General features: G+C 39.8%; 1 pseudogene; it reads left to right on the forward strand.

The window, feature by feature from the left end:
* The first annotated feature begins 16,791 nt into the window (after positions 1 to 16,791).
* Positions 16,792 to 23,885, forward strand: LOC139324338 (vomeronasal type-2 receptor 26-like; annotated as a pseudogene).
* Positions 23,886 to 25,071: the final 1,186 nt, after the last annotated feature.

Raw genomic sequence — 25,071 nt, forward strand, 5'->3', positions numbered from 1 at the left:
GAAAATTCCTAGCAAGAAAAGTATGAGAAGGGAAAAAAATAGAGCAAGAAATGCTAAACAAGCTCCTAGGGGATCTTGATAAGATAGGAAAATTATAGTTTTGAGAACGCAGTGGTCATGCTGTCTGCTTGGATATTGATCCTCTGGACATTTGAAGCAGTCATTCATATCTGAGGAAAACAACAAGAAATCATACATTTTCTGGCTTTTTCCTCCATTGGCTGGTCCTTCATCAACCCAAACATTTGCTATACAGACTTACAACAGTTCGTTTAATGATTGCTCAAAGTTACAATGGCACTGAAAAAAGTGACTTGTGACAGTTTTTCACATTTAATGACCTTTGGAGCATCCTCGTGGTCATGTAAGGGACACAGTGGCTCAGTGGCTAAGACACTGAACTTGTCGATCAGAAGGTCGGCAGTTCAGCGGTTCAAATCCCATTCTTCATATGTTTTAGTCTCCAGTCCCCTAATCATCCCGGTTGAAAACTTATAAAGAAGTAGGCATTTATTTTGGGAAGAGTAGAAAGGGGAGGCTATCTATATTTAGAAATTGCATACCTTTCTGGTTTGAAATCTTCCCTTCTGGGCATGGAACACAGTTGAAACAACAAAATTTCTCTCCTTCTTTCTTTTCTTTCCAAAAACCAGGAAGACAGGAAGGGTTGCACACAGAAACAGGCCGTATCTATCCATAGAAGGAAAAGGGATTTCAGGACTGGCCAATGGTGAAGAAGAATAGTATTCCATTTTTTAGTTATTCAGTAGCTCTGTGATGCAACCTTCAGACAGTTATTATCAGCTGAGCAGATATACAGTAGCTACAGATGGAACTAGATCAGAGGTGGGATTCTTTCCCGCCGCCTTAAAAGAGGTGGTGGTGAGACCTCTCCTCAAGAAGCCTTCCCTGGATCCGGCAATATTGGCTAATTATCGTCCAGTCTCCAACCTTCGCTTTGTTGCGAAGGTTGTCGAGAGTGTGGTGGCACGACAGTTTCCCCGGTACCTGGATGAAACGACGTATCTAGATCCGTTCCAGTCGGGCTTCAGGCCTGGGTACAGCACGGAAATGGCATTGGTCGCGTTGGTGGATGATCTCTGGAGGGCTTGGGACAGAGGTTGTTCCTCTGTCCTGGTCCTATTAGATCTCTCAGCGGCTTTTGATACCATCGACCATGGTATCATGCTGCACCGGTTGGAAGGGTTGGGGGTGGGAGGCACCGTACTACGGTGGTTCTCCTCCTTTCTCTCCGACCGGTCGCAGTCTGTGTTGACAGGGGGGCAGAGGTCGACCCCGAGGCCCCTTATATGTGGGGTGCCACAAGGATCGGTCCTCTCGCCCCTTTTGTTCAACATTTATGTGAAGCCGCTGGGCGAGATCATCCGTGGTTTCGGGGTGGAGTACCATCAGTACGCTGACGACACCCAGCTGTACATCTCCACCCCAGACCACCCCAACGATGCCCTTGAAGTGATGTCCCGGTGCCTGGAGGCCGTACGGATCTGGATGGGGAGAAACAGGCTCAGACTCAACCCATCCAAGACCGAGTGGCTGTGGTTTCCGACGTCCCGATATAGTCAGCTGGTGCCATCGCTGACTATTGGGGGCGAAGTATTGGCCCCCACGGAGAGGGCTCGCAACTTGGGTGTCCTCCTGTATTCACGGCTGTCTTTAGAAGAGCACTTGACGGCCGTGACCGGGAGGATTTTTCATCAGGTTCGCCTGATCCGCCAGTTGCGTCCCTTTCTGGATCGGGACTCGTTACGCACGGTCACTCATGCCCTCGTCACCTCCCGTCTGGACTACTGTAACGCTCTCTACATGGGGCTCCCCTTGAGGAGCACTCGGAGGCTCCAACTGGCGCAGAGTGCAGCTGCGCGGGTGGTGATGGGAGCGACGTGGCGCTCCCATGTAATGCCCCTCCTGCGCGAGCTGCACTGGCTCCCGGTGGTCTTCCGAGTGCGCTTCAAGGTTTTGGTTATCACCTTTAGAGCGCTCCATGGCTTAGGACCTGGTTATCTACGGGACCGCCTGCTACCACCAATAGCCTCCCACCGACCAGTACGCTCCCATAGAGAGGGGCTCCTCCGGGTGCCGTCGGCCAAACAATGTCGACTGGCGGCCCCCAGGGGGAGAGCCTTCTCTGTGGGGGCACCTACTATCTGGAACGAGCTCCCCCCCGAGATACGGAGGATTCTGGATCTGCGTACCTTCCGTCGCACGCTTAAGACGTTCCTATTCCAGCAAGCCGGCCTGACCTAAACTTCTCCGCTTTTAAATGGGAACTTTAAATTTGGTTTTAAATTATTGGGGTTTTAAATATGGTTCAGCCAAATTTATTTAATTTGTTTTATCTCTATTTTAAATTTTGTATTTCCATGTTTTATTTTTATGGCTGTTCACCGCCCTGAGTCCTTCGGGAGTAGGGCGGTATACAAATTCAATAAATACAAATACAAATACAGCTGGTTCTGTCTGGTTCAGGAGAGCCAGTAGTGGCGACTGCGGGAGGCTCCGCCCACCCACCCGGACATAATGCATGAGTACTGCACATGAGCGGAAGGCTAGGCACATGCGCAAAGGTCGTGCACGCGCACACTTACATTTGCGAACCGGTAGGGAAGGTAAGCGAATCCCACCTCTGAAATAGATATACAAACCATTCTATGATTTTTAGCACATAATTTCTATACTTTATTCTAATATTCTTTTTCTTAACAATGGTGGATTCTTCTAATGAATTAAGAAAGATAAACCCATCTAAATCATAGATAACTAGATAACCATGGAGCCAAATGCATCAGACAAATCCATAAAATCACAACTTTACAAACCTTGTATTCTGCTATATTTTAATCAATTTACAGCTGTATCAATGGCTTTCTATCTTCCTAAATGTGATTCTAGGTGGCTAATAAAATTAAGATCCAAAAGAAAAGATGGCCGCCCCTAGGGCTGACATCTACTATACGTCACCTGGTTAAATCCTGGGTGCCAAACGATCTTATCCTCCTCTATAGTTAAATATCTCCCATCAGAAATGTAAGGATTTACCCGACCAATTTTAAGCCTGTGGAAGGAGTTGTTTGGGAAGACAACCAAGTTAGTAATTTCAAGACCAGTTGGCATTTCTCCATGTTTATCCAGGAATATAGTATCTCCAGCAGAATTGTTGAATGAAAGATCTTGAAGAAATTGATGAAGCTAGTTATAAGCAGGGGGAAAAGTTTAGTTCACCTTTGGTTTTCTGTGTGGCAGGGTTTTTTTTTCCCTTTAAAATATATATATAGCATAGATACCTTCTTTATTGTTGTTGATATTCTGTACATTGTAAGATGCAGTAATCTTCACATGAATTAATTGTGAATTAAACTTTTATTTCTCAGAGACCGGTTTAAGTTCCCACATTACATTCTGTAGGTCCATGAAAGGTAACCTGCTATTGTACTATTGGACTTCAGTACTTTTGAAGCAGAGGTGGTATTCAGCTGGTTCGAACTGGTTTGGGCAAACTGGTAGCGCCGACAATCAGTTGGCCCTACCCACCTGCCCCATTTTATCCTGTCCTGCTTTGTAACTCATCTCAATTGTGCAGCACAGCTTATTTTCCCCCCTCGCTGTTCTAGCTACCGTTGCTGACTTGGAAGGTAAACAGCTGAGCTTCTAAATGCTCTATTTTTAGCGCTGCTCACCAAACCAGTTGTTAAACCAGTAGCATTCCACCACTGTTTTGAAGACAAGTTGGGGTCCTACATGATTAAACTTTGGAACAAAACTCAGAGAAACCTGATTTACTTGAACCCTTGGAAGCACATAGGATGACTGAGGGTGTGCGTCAGCCTGAGCAACGTCATAGAGCTGCTGTTGTTAGGATAAATTGGTGGAAGGGACATTATGTTGCCGTTAGCTTCTGAATGGGACCGTGTGTTGAGATAGGAAGTTCAAAGGACAATCTAAGAAAATGGGACTTCCCTGTAGAAGACACTCTTTGTGAATGTGGAGAAGAACCATCCATTTCACATATGTTATGCTGCATATAATGCCCTTTAACAGGTATGGAGGAAGACCTTATGCTGGCAAAAGAAAATAGTGTCATTGTGGCCTGATACTGGGAGAATGTCATTTATTTTTAATCCTATTTATTTTACGTATTTTTTACACATGCTATATTTCTACAACCTGTTTTATACCTATTGTGTTTGCTCAGTGTTGAATGTTTTATGTCTATAATTTGAAGGTGCATCTGACCTGAATAAAGAAAAGCCTCTGAATAAAGGATACAACAGACAACCAATAAATTATTAATATAAAAAGTAAGCACTGTAAATCTATATCCACTAGAAAATTTCTATAAGAATAAGTTATTTTCAGTTCCTATGGAGATTACATCATCTCATCCTTGATATGGATGACCAGAGGTGACATGATAGCAGTGTTCCAATATTTGAGGGGCTGCCACAAAGAAGAGAGGGTCAACATATTCTCCAAAACACCTGAAGGCAAGACAAGCAATGGATGGAATCGAATCGAATCGAATCGAATAGAATAGAATAGAATAGAATAGAATAGAATAGAATAGAATAGAATAGAATAGAATAGAATAGAATAGAATAGAATAACAGAGTTGGAAGGGACCTTGGAGGTCTTTTAGTCCAAACCCCTGTTTAGGCAGGAGAGTTCTACTTCACTTCAGACTTCCAGTGTTGGAGCATTTACAACTTCTGGAGGCAAGTTGTTCCACTGATGAATTGTTTTAACTGTCAGGAAATTTCTCCTTAGTTCTAGGTTCTTAGTTCTCTCCTTGATTAGTTTTCACCCACTTGTCCTGCCCTCAGGTGCTTTGGAGAAAAGCTTGAATCCCTCTTCTTTGTGGCAGCCGCTTAGATTTTGGAACCAAAAATAGAAGCCAATCAAGAACAGAACCAACTTAGAACTAAGGAGAAATTGCCTGACAGTAAGAACAATCAACCAGTGGAACAGCTTTGCCTTCAGAAGTTATGGGTGCTCCAACACTAGAGGCTTTTAAGAAAGGATTTGGCAACCATTAGTCTAAAATGGCATAGGGTTTCCTGCTTGAGCAGGAGATTGGATTAGAAGATCTCCAACTCTGTTATTCTGTTATTCCGATATCTTAAGGTAAAGGTTCCCCTGCAAATGTGTGCTAGTTATTTCCAGCTCTAGGGGCGATGCTCATCTCCATTTCAAGAGCCAGCAATGTCCGAAGATGTCTCCATGGTCATGTGGCCAGCATGACTAAATGCCAAAGACACATGGAGCACTGTTATCTTCCCACCAAATGTGGTCCCTATTTTTCTACTTGCAGTTTTTGGGTTTTCGAATTGCTAGCTTGGCAGAAGCTGGGACAAGTAATGGGAGCTCACTCCATTACTCAGCGCTAGGGATTCGAAACGCTGAACTGCCAATCTTCTGATCGACAAGCTCAGCGTCTTAGCCACTGAGCCACCATGTCCACTTAATTAATCCAACAGAAGAAAAATTACCTGCCAGGGCTTTAGTTTCTGAAGACTAAAATCTTGGTAATCCATCTTTGTTTTCCTTTTCAGCTGAGTTGAAGAGATTTTATGTAGAGCATGTGCCGCAGCATAGATGGCATTATAAATACTGTAACTATGAGCAGCCATGGCCATTTCAAAAAAGGAACCAGGAAGACGCTCCAGCTTTTCCTCTCCAGTACATGTCTTATTGACGTTCAATGTTCCAGTGGAATTTGTGAAAAGACACCCAAACGTTTGTTCCCAAAAATCCTTGAGAAAGATATCTCCTTGCGTCTCAAATGGTTGAAGCCTCTGAAGAAATGTATGGAACCCCTGAACTTCGTTGGACTGAACTGTCAGAGAAATGGCTCCCCCAAACTTTTGCAAACGCCAGCCTTGCTGGAAGCTCATTAATGCAAAATCAATCTGAGCGGTTGTGATCCACACTTTCCCACCAGGAATAAGTTCTTCAGGTAGACTACTGACTGTTTCTATCATTAAGGTCAACCAAATAAAGGAACTCGTTTCTCCATAAACGATAAAGACATTTGCTTTTCCTTGCATCATGTGTAGGTTATATTTTTCAGCCGTCTCGAATGTGTCTCCGTGTTTGTAAGTAAAAGCTTGTTTTGGAGTTCTTTCGATGAAAGCAGAACAGATCCCATTCTTGGAAAACAAGACCTGCAAGCTTTGCAGGAAAAGTGTTCCACTGTTATCGTCTACAATGAAGAGGCCAACCCAAGTCCATCCGAAATGTTGTAATACTTGGATCATCCCCAAAACTTGATGGGCTTCATTAGGGACAATGCGGTAAAAGGAAGGAGTTTTATATGTCTTTTCTGGGACAAAAGAGCCGTAGGTAATCTACAAAAAACCAAAGAAATAAAAATATAGAAGTCAACAACAATGCACTACTTGACTCTGTTGTTACATCCTCAAACCCCCAAAACTTTAACCTTAAACTGTCTACTGTTGACCTCACCCCATTCCTAAGATGTCTGTAAGGGGCATGCATATAAATGCACCAGCCTGCCTTCCGTCCTTGTCCTACTGTCCCCATTTATTCATATCGATTTCCTGTATTAATATCCATATTTATACTTATTTCTGTTATCTCGTACATGTTTTATAAATAAAATAAATAAACAAAAAAGAAAGTCACTGGACCGGTGGATGATTTTCAATAGGTGCCTTGTTATGCATAGTGTGCTGGCAACTATTTTAATTCACAGTTCATGTGCTTAGTGAAAATGAACGTAATGGGGGGGAGAAAAAAATCTGAATTTAGTAAAGTTAAAAAATGACCTCTAGTTATTTCCCACAAGCAGAGAACTAATTTTCCTGTCTCTAGTTTTGAGATATGTTTGATCCCGTATACCTAACATGTTGAATTTTTAACGTTTAAATTTTGCACACACTTTCTCCCCTTATCACTTAACGACTATATCCATAGTCATTGATTATGAATATCCTGAGAGACAAATTGGTATGTGAAATGAATGTTGATATACTTCACTGACTTTAGGAAATTAGCAGAATGATCTCTATAGGCTCCCTTCGTATAAAATGTATGATTTAGTTTTTTACAATATACTTTTTAATATATTAGTTAGATCTCTTGCCATGAGTCTAATATATTCCCTTTCCAAATATGTTGAGTTTAATATTTGCACAGTGCTGATTGATCTGAACAGTATGTTGGTTTCTTTTTACTGTATCACTAAGAAACATCCTGTTGCCAATGCAGAGTTTTATTCAGCAGATATATTCTCATTGTGCCCAGAGAGAGAAATAGCCACCTCTACCTAGGATCGAACTCAGAGCTTCCTGATTGTGAGGTGAGAGCTCCACTTCTAGGCCATTGCACCACTCTGTGTCAGTCTATAGATTTTCCCTAATATCAGGCACTTGCCTGCCCATTGTTAAAAAAATGACTAGTATTAAAATAAAAGAGAAAGCTCTATTAGGGTATTTCTATGGGTCTGGAGACCCATAGAAATAGCCTTATATTACTCTCAGACTGTATAAGGGGGCCATATTACTGATGCATGTGTAACTTTAGGTATACTGAACAGAGGAAATGAGAAGTATTTTTGACTCCTCTAGTGCAGTCAAAGAGAAGTCATTGTAAATAAAGCTGAAGAGAAGACCTGAAAGAGACCGGGAGATGCACATAAGTATAAAACTGAGAGTGGGAAATGACCCATATGGAAGCACAAACAGAAAAAGAGAGACTCAATAATTTTGTAGTTGACTGTAGCCTAGAAGGCAACAGATGAAGCAGTTGGCCAATCTGAAATGTTAAACACTGTAGAGTCTTTAAAATGTTAGCAAAAGAGATGGAATGACTACTCGACTCTTTAGATATGAGTTTGGTAATTAATTCCTTTTTCATTCAGATATGCCCCCATAATTCTGCCACAACAAGTTTGGGAATAGCAATAGCAATAGCACTTAGATTGTATATATCCCTTCACAGTGCTTTTACAGCCCTCTCTAAGTGGTTTACAGAGTCAGCATATTGCCCCCAATGCAGGGGTGAAATCCAAAATTTTTCCCTACCGATTCTGTGAGCTTGGCTTGATAGGCGTGGCAGGGGAAGGTTTTTGCAAAATCTCCATTCCCACCCCTCTCCAGGGGAAGGATACTGCAAAATCTCTATTCCCTCCCTACTCCTGGAGGAAGGATATTGCAAAATCTCCATTCCCACCCCACTCTGGGGCCAGCCACAGGTGGTATTTGCCAGGTCTCGGAACTACTCAAAATTTCCGCTACAGGTTCTTCAGAACCTGTTAGAACCTGCTGTATTTCACCCCTGCCCCAATGCTAAGAGAAAGAGGAAACAGGAGGCATGGGGAAATGCCCAGCTGCGTTTGAAATGTTTTGAAGGAACCCTGGTGCGCTCTGAGCTTGGTTTCATTACCCAAAAAGAGGCAACATCATCTCTAGCACTGATGATGATACCTAGTTTGGTTAATGAAACTCCTGCAAGAAAACAACCAAGCTCAGCAAGCACCAAGGACTCCTCATTTCAACCTTGAGCTACAAACAATCGCCTTTATTGAAATGTTTTACCTGTGGGATTTTGTAGAGGCTCAAGAGGTCTGCCATGCCCACGGAAACATCATGGCCAATCCCCCCAATGACAGCTATGAGATTTTTCTCCATCCCACATTGGAAGTTGGGGACAAACCGGTCAGCTTTGGAAAGCAGATCCAAGATATTGCGATAGACCATCCTTGCATCATAATAGCTGTCATAAATATGGCATCCAAGGGTGGCATTGGGCAAAATGTGGGTATCCTTATTGATCTCATTTACAGCAAAGACCAAGGCTAGCAGATGCTGGTAGAACTTAGTGATCATGCTACGTATCAACACAGAAATATATTGCAGTTTTAGTAACGTTCGTCTTTCTACTATACAAAACAAATGCTTGTTTGTTTGAACTCTCTTCCAGTCCAACTTTATATTTCCATTCTAAAGTAAAATAAAGACACTCTGCCCAATTTTATGCTTTCCAATTATTTCTACCTCTGAGAACTCACCTTATTTTACATTCATGTAATGGTGTAATCTATTACTGTAATATGTTTCTTACAAAATGTTTGCAGCAGAATAATAAACAAGTGTGGTATGATATCTAAACCATGACTATACATGCAAATGAATATTACACAATCAGAATTCTGGAAACAATGAAAACAGAATCCTCTGCCCAAACCACTTTCTTCATACTGTCAAGGGCAGCTCCATGTAATAATAATTTTCAATAAGAATCAGAAAAAAACGACTTCTCAAAAATATGGAGAAATGTTGAGTTCAGTCCTTTCACTGTGCCTTCAGCCATGCCTTCTATGGAGTTAATCATGACGATCTTTTCCATCGCCACCATTTAATCATTATTATAATAATAAGAATGATTGGATCTGTCATCTGCACCTCCATAACTGTCTGGTTTGGCTCTGCAACCCAACAAGACAGACACAGACTTCAAAAAATAATTAGAACTGTAGAAAAAACAATAGCTACCAACCTGCCTTCCTTTGAGGACCTGTATGCTGCACAAGTCAATAAAGTGAAAATATCTACAGACTTGTCACATTCTGGACATCAATTGTTTCAACTTCTACCCTCAAAATGACACTATACCAAAACAACTAGACACAAGGACAGTTTTTTCCCAAATGCCATCACTCTGCTTAACAACTAATTCCCACAACACAATACTAAGACTGTATTACTACTATTCTTTTCTTCCTTACTAGTATCTATCTCTTCCCACTTATTACTACTACCATGTTGCTTGTATCTTTATTATATTGTTTTTATTTGTTTGCTAGTACGATTTGATAGCTTATTAGTAACCTTGACTATCACTAAATGTTGTATCTTTTTATTCTCAATGAATATATTTTATTCTCGTTATGTACACTGACAGCACATACACCTAAAACAAATTCTTTGTGTGTCCAATCACATTTGACCAATAAAGAACTCCACTCCACTGCACTCCACTCTATTCTATCTTGTTCTATTCTGTTCTGTTCTGTTCTGTTCTGTTCTGTTCTGTTCTCTTCTCTTCTCTTCTCTTCTCTTCTCTTCTCTTCTCTTCTCTTCTCTTCTCTTCTATTCTATTCTATTCTATTCTATTCTATTCTATTCTAATCATTGTAATTCCTTCAACACTGTGAGTAAACTGTGGCTGAAACCCATTTTTATATTACGAACGTTGAATTGAAAATAAAACTCCTTACACTGGAAGATCAAAACTTATCTCCTGCAAGGGGTGTTGCATGTAGTCAACTTCACTTAAAATATACATTATCTGAGACAGCATTCCCCCTATGAAGAGATCACCAGATTGATACCGCTCGTGACGAACGGGGAAAGGAATTGTCGTGGGGCACTTCATTTTAAGTAGCTAACATGCTGTAGAAAGACTTTTGAATTGGCTTATGATATCTGAGAGGCAGATATTCTTCGTAAGTGGAGTTTCTCCTGTGATCAATCTGCCTGAGTAGCAGGTTGGACTAGAAGACCTTCAAGGTCCCTTCCAACTCTGCTATTCTGCTCAGGAGCTGCAATTTAACTAAACTCAGCATCATGAATGTCAAAAGAATTATTACAACATTCGATCATAAATTTCAAGCACATTGTACAGATTTGATCTCACAACTGCACAAGACAGAGATAACATTCTTAACCGTTAAAATGGAGAATCTGTTCCTAACCCAATAGCATTAAATGACACCCACAGAAGAGTTTATAACCCATTTTGGTCAGGCATCAAGCTCTCGGTTTCAGAAAGAAAACACATTTTACCCTGTAATTATCTCCTGTCTTGCCAAGTGTATCACTTCATTATCATTATAAACCATTTTTATTGGTCCTTCAGATGTCCACCGTGTTTATTGGATAAACAACAAATCAGGAAAAGGCAGGTGGCAGGGTTGTAAAATAGAAGGAATGTGTGACAAAAAGGAGAAAATGGACAGGGAGAAAAAAGAGTAGATGTTGGGGTCAATCAGGAACATTGTCTGAAATCTTATTTTTGCTTGTTGGCGATGAAGGAGCAGAAATGACTTCAATTCAGATCTGGAAAGGAGGGGGGTGAGGAATAATGACACTAAGTTAGTATCCCAATACTAATTGTTACCCAGTGGAATATTTCTAATTATAGTAATTGGCCCATCTCTCTCAGATGCTCGCTGTCTTTCAGAAGCAAATAAGCAAAATCTGAAAACGTCTTTTTAATTTCTTGTGTTCAGAAAGCCAGGTCCCGATATGAGGAAGTGGAATGGGGGAAAAAGACATGTCAACTCTACTCTTCCTGATCTTCTTTTCAAGCAAACATGTTTATGGCATGGCTGTCAATGTTGCCTCCATTCCCTGATTTAGACATGTACTCAATAACGAAATAATCAATTCTTCAATGCAACGAAGGGTCAATGTCAGTAGTGTGTTTCAATTTAGTTTGCTACCGGTTCGCTTGTGCATGCGTGTGCCACTACCTGCCGCCGCTGCTACAGGTTCGCTTGACCCGGGGCGAACTGGTAGCAACCCACCACTGGTCAATGTTTATGTTTCTATAGTGTCCTGTCCTATCCAGTCCTCTTTTCATTTGGCAGCTTCATTTTGTGGTTTTCCAGGTTCATAATCCACCTGATTGTTTTGATGAAGTCAGGTTCATCTCCTTCAGCATGTTGGCCTTCTGCAGTTAGTCTCCTTTATTTTGACATACATACCTAAGTCCCAAGAAAAAAAAATCATGGTGGCTAGAGAGATTTTCTCCATCTTATGCATTACTCAGTTGTAGTTGTTTTCTCTAAAATTAATTTAAAAATAATAAAATAAAATATTAAATTAAAATAAAATAATTAAATTAAATTAAAAAACAAACCAAATAAAATAATAATAAAATAAATAATAAAATAATAATACGATATGATAATAAAATAAAAAATAAAAAATAAAAAAAATAATTAAATTAAATAAAATTAAAAATATAATAAAATAATAAAAATAGCTCTGATAAAAGTTATAATTTGTTTTCACTGAAATCTATAGTCTGAATCTTTCTATTCAGACTTTTGCTGTCAAGATCTTTTTTCCTTATTTTATTATAATCACCAAGTAGCAAACATGGTTAAGAGCCAATTGAACAGAATAATTTACAGCACGGTGGAGGATATATGAATGAATCTGACTTCACAAACCATATAACAAAATCTGGCCCCTGACAGTTATACTCATAGAAACTGAACCATATTCATGTGATATTAAGAATACATATAATAAACCAGAATTGGCTAAGTACCTTGTTCAATAGGAAGTTATTAATATTAAGTTATTAATACTAAGTCTGTACTACTACTAATCTTCTCATCGTTCCCACCACCCTAAAAAAAATCTCTTTGACAAAAGAACAAAACTCTTTCTGTGAATTGGCCGTGTCGAAGGATCTGGGACGAAGAGGGCGGTGGCCCATTCCCCAGGGCAAATGACTGGAGATGTGCCAGCTGAGGAGATAAATTGGAGGGGGGGGGGTGGAGAATAGCCTGCAGAGAAATGCCCGAGGAGAATGAAAAGTCAGAGACTAAAAGTCCCATTCCACTCAGAACAATTGCCTTTCTCTGATTACCGATTCCTTTCAGATAGATATGGATCAGGTCCTGCAGCTAAACCTAACTGATCTGTTGTGTTATTCATAAGGAGGCCTACAAATTACATATGGAACAATGTTCTGATTTCCAAAAAGTTCTGGGGAGTGATATTTGTAATCATTCATTTTACTAAAGGAATTCATTTGTGTAATTGTTATTGTGAACCTTGCGTGAACACAAAAACATTTTTAGTTGAAAAGTGGAAAAATGATCAAAGTTTTAATGCTCAAAGTGTAGCTTTCTGATGAGTTGAAGTTCCCCTCTGAACTTTTCAAATGATTGCATCACAAAGAGAAAATAAATTAGGAAATATTAAATTCAACTACCCCTTTTCATATATATATATATATATATTGTCAACAGTGGGAGAGAAAATGCTGAAGACAGAATTCCCCACTGAAATTATTTCAATGATAATCATTTTCTCCCTCCGTCAAAACTGTAAACAATTGAAGAAGACATTAGGGAAAAGAAATATATATACAGTATATATATATATATATACATATATATATATATATATATATATATATATATATATATATATATATATATATATATATATATATATATATATATATATATATATATATAAGAGGACCACCCCATGGAGACTGGGGAGTAGAAGAAATGAACATACATGTCTTGTGATTTTAACTGCCCGAAATTAAGTTGTGTTGCTGGAACTCTACATTGTCACTCAGACCTTTTTCAGTATTATCACTATAAGAAGAAGAATCAGGGCTAAAAGTTCATCTTCCGCCTTGATCTTAACAGGAATATTGAGGCTGGTGAATGCAGACCAACATGGGATGCTACTGGTGGTGGAAGGTCTATATCTAGAGAGCATTTGCTGCCCAAATGTTCTTTCTTCTTCTATTTCCACTCTTCAGAGTGAAGTCTCTGCCATGTCATTCAGGTGAACCCATACCTGTTCCAAATGAATGGTACCAGGAAGGGGACTTTGTCATTGGTGGGATGGTATCCATGGCGAACTACCAATTTAATGAAGTTTCATTCCAGCAGCATCCCTCTCAGGAGTATTTTGAAAGTCCAGAGTAAGCAATTCTTACCTTTCACATTGGTGTCTGTTTCCTTTCATAATGAGAATACTTTCTAATAAAAGATGCTAGAGTTTGGAATTTGAAATTTTATAAAAAGCATTGCTTGTTTTTAATGCAACAAAATTTTATATTGGAAAAACCTTAGATCAGGAAACCTAGTTTGTGCTCGAAGGAGAAAACCGGGAGGAAATTTACAAAACACTAAATCTACCAGAAAGGTGAAAATAGCTATTTTATAATAAGAGACTTCTGTGATTTCATATGTAGCATAGCAGTGGCAAAGCAATTTTATTTTATTTTTTTATAAAGAGGAGAACACTGTTCAGTCAGCAGCTGCATGATAGTTTGGGGAAGATAAATCAAATCAATTAATTATTAAAATTTAGAAAGCCAAAGGTTTGTTGATTTTATGGAGATTTGAACAGATACAAGACAGCAGACAATAAAAAAAGTGTGTTAAAGAAGATGCATTTGACCACAGAGTCATATCTACAATCTATACTATTAGATATACAGTAGAGGCCAAAATTGTGGAAACCTTATGGGAAAAGTGTATTTTTGAGGTTTGATGGCTAATAACATCCCTTTTTGGGGAGTTTCAAGATAATCCTGTTCCACTGCTGGAATGGTCCGGGAATAGCCCAGACCTTAACCCAATGGGAAAAATCTATGGAGCTGACTAAAGAAACTTGTTAGTTAGAAGCGACCCAGCAATAAAACCCAGTTCATAGAAACAATCATTCAATCTTGATTTCACATGATAACAGCTGCAAAACTAAAAGACTTGGTTCACTCCATGGGAAGATGTTAATTCATGTGGTAATTCATGCTAAAGGTTACCCAACTAAGTATTAACTGACATGGTGATAGTTTTTGTATATCTCGTTTTTTTTCTTACATGTTTCACTTTTCTTCTTTATACTGTAACTGCTATTCTAATGGCAAATCCTTCATAAAAGCTATTGCTTTACATTCTTGATTAAATTATCTTTCCATTGATATATAATTTTATGGTACTACTCCAAAAAAAAAAAAAAGCGGTGTTATTAGCTAGTTTTAGAAAATACATTTTTCCCAAAAGGTTTCCACAATTTTGGCCACTACTGTCCTTTATGCTTGAAGGAGAAAACTGGGAGGAAATTTACATAACACTAAACTTACCAGAAATGTGAAAATAGCTATCTTGTAATAAGAGACTTCTGTAGCATAACAATGGCAAAGCAATTTTATTTTTTTCTAAAGAGGAGAAACTTTTTCAGTCAGCAGCTATGTCAAAGTTTGGGCGGGGGAAACCAAAGCAATTAATTATTAAAATTTAGAAAGTCAAGGGTTTATTGACTGTGGAGATTTGAACAGGTACAGGACAGCAGACAATAAAAAAAAAGTGTGTTAAAGAAGATGCATTTGACCACAGAGTCATATCTACAATCTATACTGTTAGATATAGGTTTATAGATATTAGTATAAATACTACACTATCTATACTATATTATACTATATATATTAGGGATGACATGATAGCCATGTTCCAATATTTGAGGGACTGCCACAACCTATTTTCCGAAAGAGCAGAAGGAAAACCAAAAAACAATAGATGTAAATTAATCAAGGAGAAAAGCAACCTCGAACTAAGGAGAAATTTCCTTCGTTAGAACTGTTAGAACAATTAGAACTATCAATCAGTAGAATCACTTGCTTTCAAAAGTTGTGGGTGATCCAACACTGCAAGTTTTTAACAAGAATCTGGACAGCCGCTTGTTGTATAGGGTATCCTACTTGAGCGTGGGGTTGGACTAGAAGACTTCCAATGTCCCCTCCAATTCTGTTATTGTGTTATTTTCATCAGTTTCCTGAATTTCTTCTCTAGCAGAACATTTTTCTCTATCCTTTCCCTTTAACATGCTTGTGAAGAAAGCACAGAAGAGACTGTACTTCCTGAGAATGCTCAGGAAAATAAATCTATCTCAGCTCAGGAAGATAAATCTATCTCAGCATCTACTTCTGTCCTACTACCGCAGCATCATTGAAAGTGTCCTGACATACGGCATTCTTGCATGGTATGGGAGCAGCTCTGTAGTGGACAAAAAAGCTCTACAGAGAATCATTAAAACTGCCCAGAATATCTTCGGATTCCAGCTACCAGCCCTGGATGACATCTTTGAATCTTGCTGTTTGAGAAAGTTGCATAACATTGTCAGAGACTCTTCCCATCCTGCTTACAATCTTTTTGGACTGTTGCCTTCTGGCAGAAGATATGGAACAATTCAAACTCAGACCACACATTTTCTGAATAATTTTTATCCCAGAGCTATAATTGCACTCAACAATGAACTAAAGGGCCACCATCAATGAGCGGTTGGACAGCATTACTTGGTCTGTTGTGTGGATGTTTGGGTGGTTTAGGGATGAGGAATTGTGGAGGGTGGGAGTGTGTTTGGGGATTGTTATGTGTATTGGACCTGGTCTTTGGGTGTTAAATGAATTTCGTTGTATGGGTATACTGTGTATACACATACAGTGACAATAAATAATAATAATAATAATAATAATAATAATAATAATAATAATAATAATAATAATAGTAATTATTATTATTATTATTATTATTATTGTTGTTGTTGTTGTTGTTGTTGTTGTTGTTGTTATTATTATTATTATTATTATTATTATTATTATTATTATTATTATAGATGTTTCTTCATTCCTCATTTTCTTATCCATCCACTGTAGTTTCCTTTCATTTGGCACCCATTGATCCAGAATGCTGAGTCCCAGAATCATTTTCCTTTAGTTCAGTTCAGTAGAGATGGCAATAGCTTTGAAATGGCTGTTCTTCCTTTGTCCTTGAATATTGACTGAAGCACCTCCGTGAGATTACAGGAAAATGGCAAGAATTAGAAATGTTTAATGAGACGTATAAATTATCCTGTTTTCAGCGTGATAACAAAATTCTACCAGCATGTCCTTGCCTTGGTATTTGCTGTGAAGGAGATCAATGAGAATCCAAAAATCTTGTCCAACGTCACTCTTGGCTTCCATATCCATGACAGCTACTACAATGCAATGATGACCTATCGGACCACTCTAGACCTCCTCTACAAGTCACGGAAATTCATCCCCAACTACAAGTGTGACACCAGGAAAAATCTCATTTCTGTCATTGGGGGACTCAGCTCTGAAACCTCATCCTATATTGCAGACCTTATACAGTTTTACAAGATTCCACAGGTAACCCACTTCTTCCTTTCCTTTAATTGCAAGTGTTAATCTATTCATTTCTGCACATTCTAATATTATAGTATATGGGAGTTATTTTATCAATGGTTAGAGAATAAATATGAAAACTAAAAATAAAAAACATAGGAATGAAATATCAAAAATGTATTACAAAGTCAAATAAGCTAAAAAGAGAAATGTTACAATAGTAGATATGTTATATATTAGTATTAATTCAAAAATAGATAAATAATGAACATGGTTCATTTTTAATGGTTAAACCAATGTTAATGGCTATTGCACAAAAAATTTGTACCCAGATGACAAACTGTTTAATGAAAGATGAAATCCACAGGTAGGATCTTTGAGAACAGAGGCATGAAAATTCCCTCCTCCTTCCTTTTTTCCATATGAAGGTGATGGAAAAAAAAAAGATTATATTCTGAACAATGCCCACATAGCTCACAATGCAGGGGTGAAATCCAGCAGGTTCTGGAGAACCGGTAGCAGAGATTTTGAGCAGTTCGGAGAACCGGCAGTGGAAATTTTGAGTAGTTCAGAGAACTGGTAAATACCATCTTTGGCTGGCCCCAAAGTGGGCTGGGAATGGGGATTTTGCAGTATCCTTCCCCTGCCATGCCCACCAAGCCATGCCTACCAAGCCACATCATGCCCACCAAGCCAGTAGTAGTTTACTACAGAACCGGTAGTAAAAAAATTTGGATTTCACCACTGCCACAATGTGACCAAATTTGTCAAGAAATATACTTTTCCGAATAGAAAAAGAGAAATTGATGATGATGGTGATGATGATGATGATGATGATAGTACATAATAGGTATTTATTTTCTTTTAGCTCACATATGGGTCATTTGCCCCAAAGGATAATCATAGTGCTGAAATTCCCATCTATTACTCCATGGTTCCGAATGAGTCTTCACAATACATTGGGATTATCCGACTGCTTCAACATTTTGGGTGGAGATGGGTTGGGCTCTTTGCTATTGATAATAGACACGGAGAATATTTTCTGGAGACCATGGAGTCTCTCTTTTCCCAGCATGGAATCTGCTCTGCTTGTACACAAATAATTCCCTATTTAACCCACTGGGACAATTTATCTGAAATGTACCTTATAGGGGAAAATATTTACAAGCACATAGCTGATGAGAAGATCAATACCTTTATCGTCTGTGGCGAAACGTTGACAATTGCATGGATCATTAATACTGTATTCATGTTTCATCCTAGACACGAGCAGAGTTCCTTGGGAAAAGTATGGATCATGACTGCCCAGATTGTCTATTTGTTAACGGGCATGCAAACAAGGAGTTTGCCTGCCCAGTGTTTGGATGGTGCCATTTTTTTTACAATTCACTCCAAAGACATTCCAGGGTTCAAGGAATTCCTGAAGTTCATAAAACCTCCTTGGATTCAAGAAGATAGATTTTTTCCACTTTTCTGGGAACAAGTATTTGATTGTTCATTGCCAACTCATACTTTGACCCTTCCAGACAATGAAATTTGTACTGGAAAGGAGAGGATGAAGGACATTCCTAGAGCTCTTTTTGAGCTGGAAATGTCCGGGCACAGCTATAGTATCTATAATGCAGTCTATGTATTGGCTCAAGCTTTACATACTATTTCCATACTTCGATCTAACCACAGGCATTTTTTGAGGCATAAATTATCAGCACATCAAGATTCACAACCATGGCAGGTGATTTGTGTGCTACAAATACTTTGCACTAGGTCATAGTAAAGTTAGGGTGCACGATTCAACAGGGAAGAAGCAGATATTAATGTCCATTGATTGTATTTATCTTTATTTGCATCTTTGTATTGATAGAAATGATGTTTGTAGAAGTAGAGCTGGTTTGATGGACTACAGTGAATAGTCAGATTCCCAGGAAGAAGGGAACACATTCCAGAAAGTTGAGGGAGATAAGAGACACACAGCCGGGATATTGGAGGCTTGGAGACCCCTGAACGCATCTTCTGGTTTTCAAAGCTCTATATCCGTGATTGTGAATGGTGGGCATGTGAGCTCAGCTCCAGGCACACATGAGCATGCCAGCCAACTGATTTTTGGGCCATCTGGGCCCATCAGAAGTAGGGAAACAGGCTGTTTCCTGCCTCCGGAGGGCTTCGGGGTGTGTAGGGAGGGCCTGTTTTTCTCTCTCCCCAGGCTTCAGAGCCTTTCTAGGAGTCTGGGAAGGGCGAAAACGGCCTTCCCCACCCCCCTGGAGGCCATCCGGAGGCTGGAAATGGCCTGTTTGGGCCCAGAAGTTGGCAAATGGGCCATTTTTGTCCTCTGGAAGGCCTCCATGGGGGTGGGAAGGCTATTTTCGCCCTCCGTAGTCTCCTAGAAAGGCTCTGGAGCCTGGAGACAGCAAAAAACAGGCCTTCCGGTCTCACCAGAAGTTGGCAAATGGGACATTTCTGGCCTCCGGATGGCCTCTGGAGTGTGGAGAAGGCCATTTTTGCCCTCCCCAGATTCTTAGAAAGGCTCTGGAGCTTGGAGAGAGAGAAAAACGGGCCTACTGGGCCATCACGTGCCAGGAACATGGGCAGCGTGAGGAGGTCGCATGCACATGCAAGGGGCAGGGCGCATAGTACTATGAATGTGGGCACAGGTGCACGTGATACCCCCCCCCACTCCCCCCCCACTCCTGGCATGCAATGGCAAAATGTTTAGCCATCACTGCCATATATCTATTCAGGAATTTCACCTATTGATGAAGATAGTAAATGAATGCTCCTTAGGTGTTGTTCAGTCCTTAACACATCCTTACCAGCCTTATATCTATGAGAATAACATGAAATGAAAATAGATGGGAAGTGAGGAGCAGGTTTGAAAATTGTTTCTCCAGTTTTTTATATGCCTCTTCCTGGGACTGGGATCAAGGGGTTGTGCTAGCCTAGAATTCATTTTACCTTTTATTTGACTATTCCTTAAATTGAAGTATTGAAACCTTCTTACTATGCTACCCTGCTACCCTAATTAAACCATGAGCCTTGAGCCGAGCTTCAAAAGAAATCCAGTCATTTTTTAGGAGCTTAATGCCAGCACATTCCAAGTGAGGCCAACTCTGACCCCATGTAATTTATGACCCAATCTTGACCCTGTTTCCCCCCTTCCCCCAGGGTGTGTCATCAGTCACATTCACCAATGGAACGATTTTGTGGGTTGTAGAGATCACTCCTCTCCGGCCGCTGTAGATAACCCTGGGAGACAGCCTTGAGAGAGATATGTCTGGAATGTGTTTTTGGCAGCAGTGCTGCTTTGCCTGTTTCCCATCCCCCTTACCTATGGCAGGCAATGGATGTTTTGCGAATTGTCAGTACCCCCTATGTTGAGGGCAGTAAACAGTTTCTCAACATGTTGGACAAATAGATTGTCTATGTTTTCAGAGTTTCTCCCTCAAATGTATAGTACTTCTATGACAAAATTACTTTATTTTCCTATTTTATTCATCCCAATAATCTAGCTCCATCGATTTCTGAAAGGCATGAAATTCAATAATTCTCTTGGAGAGACCTTGTCTTTTTATGATCAAAAGAAGATGGAGGGTGGATTTGATATTATAAATATAGCTGTCTTTCCCAATTCCACTTACCAGAGAGTACAGGTTGGAAGAGTGAACCCTAATGCTCTCAAAGGAAAGGAATTAGACATAAATGAGGACACGATAGTTTGGCACATATAGTTTAACCAGGTATGGATGCAAGGAATTGTATGGCCATTGTAAGATGGGTTTATTTGGTTGGGATATTTAGTGTTTTTCTTCCAGACAACTTATAAAAATCAAGAAGAACATTCTTTCAACTTTTACTGTTAAAAACTAAGACAAATATATTTTTTGCACATTACTTATTATACTTTCCTTAAAAATTGAAAAAAAAATGTGAAAGAAAAACACATGTATTTAAGTGACTACATTACCATGTTTGAGTGAAGATACATCAGTGCTTTGATTTAAAGGGAATTTGATTGACTCAATTTTTCTCACTCAATGAATTAAATTAATGAAATATCCCATATTGAAATCCTGATAATTGAAAAACCCGGAAATCCAGATCAGATATGCTCACAAATTCAAATTAAATTTCCAATTAAAATGAACCCAACTGTATTTTCAAATAAATTGATTTTTGATCCTTTTGTTAATCCTTTGGTTAGTATATTCCTTTTAATATAATAGAGCATTTTATTTACAGTGTAATAACTATTTTTTCTTCAAAATAATACATCTTCATCTTCCAACATTTAATATTGATAATTAGGTCCTTCCCGTTTCTCTGTGCAATGACTATTGTCACCTTGGTTATCAGAAGAGGAAGAATGAAGGGAAAAAATTCTGCTGCTATGATTGTGTTCCATGTCCAGAGGGGAAAATCTCCAAAGAGATGGGTAATTTGACAAAGTACTCTGATTTTTTTTGTTATAGAGATGAAGTTGAAATTTCAGACAGACTTCCACAGAAATCACTTAATATCTTCAGCTAATCTGTTTTTTGTTCAGATTGTGCATTCATGTCATTTTACAGTGGTTCCTCAGTACTCAACATTAATTTGTTCAAGATATAATGAGAACCAAAAATGAAGGTCTAGGACGGTGATGGCGAACCTATGGCACACATGCCACAGGTGGCACATGGAGCCATATCAGTGGGCACATGAGTGTTGCCCTAGCTCAGCTCCAGTGCACATGTGCGTGCCGGCCACCTGATTCTCGGGCCTTCTGGTCCAACTGGAAGTCAGGAAATGAGCTGTTTCTGGCCTCCAGAGGGCCTCCAGGGGTGGTGGGGAAGGCTGTTTTCACCCTCCCCAGGCTCCTAGAAAGCCTCTGGAGCCTGGGGAGGGTGAAAAATGGGCCTTCCAGTCCCACTGGAAGTTGGGAAATGGGCCGTTTCCAGTCTCCAGAAGGCTTCCGGCAGGGTGGGGAAGGCCATTTTCACTCTCCCCAGGCTCCAAGAAAGCCTCTGGAGCCTGGGGAGGGTGAAAAATGGGCAGGCCCACTGTGCCATCGCATGCCAAAAGCAGGGGGGAGCATGGGGGGGTTGCATGCACATGCGCAGGAGGGTGGGCACATTGAATTATGGATGTGGGCATGCGTGCCTGTGACCCCCCACGCTCTCCCCGCTTTTGGCACGTGATGGCAAAAAAGTTAGCCATCGCTGGTCTAGGACAACTCGGCACAGCCATCTCAGTGCAGCCAACTCACAGTGGGACATTTTGCCTTGGCCAATTTGCTACAGGACAAGCCACCACAGGACAAGAGTTGCATTTATAGCAAAGAAATGGTGGAATTGAATCATTAAAGAAAGGATGCCAAAGGAGGGACAAAATTAAATGTGAATGACCAAAATTAAATTATTTTAAAAATTATTTTAAATACTTACATTGAATTGCTGAATTGTCCCGTGGTGAGTTGTGACACAGTGAGTATGCCATGGCAAGTTGTCGCACCATGAATTTGCCATGGTGAGTTGGCCGCGCTCAGTTGATCATGGCAAGTTGGGTGAGTTGGCCGCCTCAAGTTGTCCCATTCTACAAAAACAATGAGTACCAAACAATTTTTCCCCACAATGAATAATATAGTGAGTCACAATGAAGACAAAACTGACTAGTTCCAGCTTGTGTGTTGAGTACTGAACATACAATGAATACCGGGAAAAACTTTTCCTGTCAAGATGCCAAATTCAAAGAGTTTCAAAGCAGTTGAGTACCAAAGTATCACTGTATTTTGAAGTGGAATGAGACAATGAAGAAGTTCATTGAAAATTATATGATTCTAAGCATGGCATTAATTCTTTGTCTCATGAATCTAAATTGGCATCTTTTTTTTTTCTTTTTAGACATTCTGACTTACTTTCAGTGCTCTGAAAATCAACACACACATCATTACAAAGTTGGATGCATTATGAAAAAAATATTTGCTTGTCTTATAAAGAATCTTTAGGACTCAGTTTAATCACTGTTGCTATTTTATTTTTCCTGATTACAACACATGTCTTTTTCTTCTTTCAATTTCAGATATGGTAACTTGTGTCCAATGTCCAGAAGATCAGTATCCAAATCAAGGAAAAAATGGATGTCGCCTGAAAAGGATAAACTTTCTGTCTTATGAAGAACCTTTAGGGTATAGTTTAGCTTGTCTTGCTGCTGTGTTTTCCCTAAATACAATATGGGTGCTGAGAACTTTTATGAAGCACAAAGACAGTCCGATTGTCAAAGCCAATAACCGGGATCTGACCTATATTCTCCTCGTCTCCCTTCTGTTCTGCTTCCTCTGCCCTTTGCTCTTTATTGGACAACCTGGGAGAGTCACCTGTCTCCTCAGACAGTCTGCATTTGGCCTCACCTTCTCATTGTCCATCTCTTGTGTGTTGGCCAAAACCATCCTTGTTTCTCTTGCCTTCAAGGCCACCAAGCCAGGATCTCGGATAAGGTCATGGGTGGGGAAAAGACTGGCTGTTTCTATTGTCCTTTTCTGTTCTCTACTCCAAGCAAGCATCTGTATTGTTTGGTTATCCACCTCTCCCCCATTCCCAGAATTAGACATGCATTCAACAACTGAAGAAATGGTCCTACAATGCAACGAGGGGTCAGTTGTTATGTTTTATTGTATCCTGAGCTATATGGCCCTCCTTTCATTTGCCAGCTTCATTGTGGCTTTCCAGGCTCGTAAACTGCCTGACAGCTTTAATGAAGCCAAGTTCATCACCTTCAGCATGTTGGCTTTCTGCAGTGTGTGGGTCTCCTTTGTGCCAACCTACCTGAGCACCAGGGGAAAAGCCATGGTGGCTGTGGAGATCTTCTCCATTTTGTCCTCCAGTGCTGGGCTCCTAGGTTGCATCTTTTTCCCCAAGTGTTACATTATTGTATTTAGGTCTGATTTAAATAACAGGGAGCAACTGATAAGAAGATGTGTTTAAATTCTTTTTCTTTTCTTTTCTTTCCTTTTTGTTATGTTTTTAAGTTGAGAGGAGAAACATCAAAATTCAACTATATGTTTAAGTTATTCTGATAGGTGTAGTTTTACCATTCTGATTTACTTGGAAATCTGGATTTATGGGAAATCCTGTTCTCTGTTCCAACAACTTCCAAGGGAGGCTCACAGAACTTAGTGGGGGAATATGTTTTGAGGAAAGCCAGAGACCAGCTAGTCTCAAGTCAATCAATGAAAGTTTTCTAAGCATCCATATAAATTGTCTGAAATGACACAATTGCATTTAAAGAAGTATCAAATTTAAATGTAAGTACAGAGGTAAGGGACGTGGTAGCTCAGTGGCTAAGACGCTGAGCTTGTCAATCGAAAGGTCGGCAATTCAGCTGTTCGAATCCCTAGTACTGCATAACGGGGTGAGTTCCCGTTACTTGTTCCAGCTTCTGCCAACCTAGCAATTCGAAATCACATAAAAAATGCAAGTAGGAAAATAGGGACCACCTTTGATGGGAAGGTAACAGTGCTCCATGCACTTTTGGCGTTTAGTCATGCTGCCCACATGACCACAGAGATGTCTTTGGACAGCGTTGGATCTTCAGCTTTGAAACAAAGATGAGCACTGCCCCCTGGAGTTGGGAACAACTAGCCATAGCTAGTTGTTTCCCTTGTTGCATCTCAACCATTGTCACGCTCGTGAAACTCTGCCACTTTTATTCTGAGGTACCTTGCAACTGAGTGTCTGTGTGTGTCTGTGTCTGAGATACGTGGTGTGTGTGTGTGTGTGTGTGTGTGTGTGTGTGTGTGTGTGAGACAGGACAGATGGCAAGATCAAATCAAACCAAATATGCAAAAGACTCTCCAAAATTTCAAGAGTTTTCAAAGGCCAATAAAACAGAAGGCCGTTCCAAAATTTTTGGCTCTGCAATTTTCTCTCCTTGCTTCAGCTCTCCAAACCTCCTTAAAACAAGGGATGGTCAACAATCTCTCTCTGTGATATAACTGGTTGAGCCAAGATTGTCCATATCTATCTGGAAGCCATTTCATGGAGAGCATTACAGGTGCCTAAAATTGTGCCTAAAATTGGTTGTGGAAATCAGTTAGTGATCCATGCAAAACTTGTATTATGTTGTCAGGAACCTGAAAGTATACAGGTTGTACATTTTGAACTCACTGCA

Source organism: Pituophis catenifer, unplaced genomic scaffold (genome assembly GCF_029215685.1).
Source record: "Pituophis catenifer annectens isolate HBS135680 unplaced genomic scaffold, rPitCat1.0.hap2 SCAF_15, whole genome shotgun sequence".
Lineage (NCBI taxonomy): Eukaryota > Metazoa > Chordata > Lepidosauria > Squamata > Colubridae > Pituophis > Pituophis catenifer.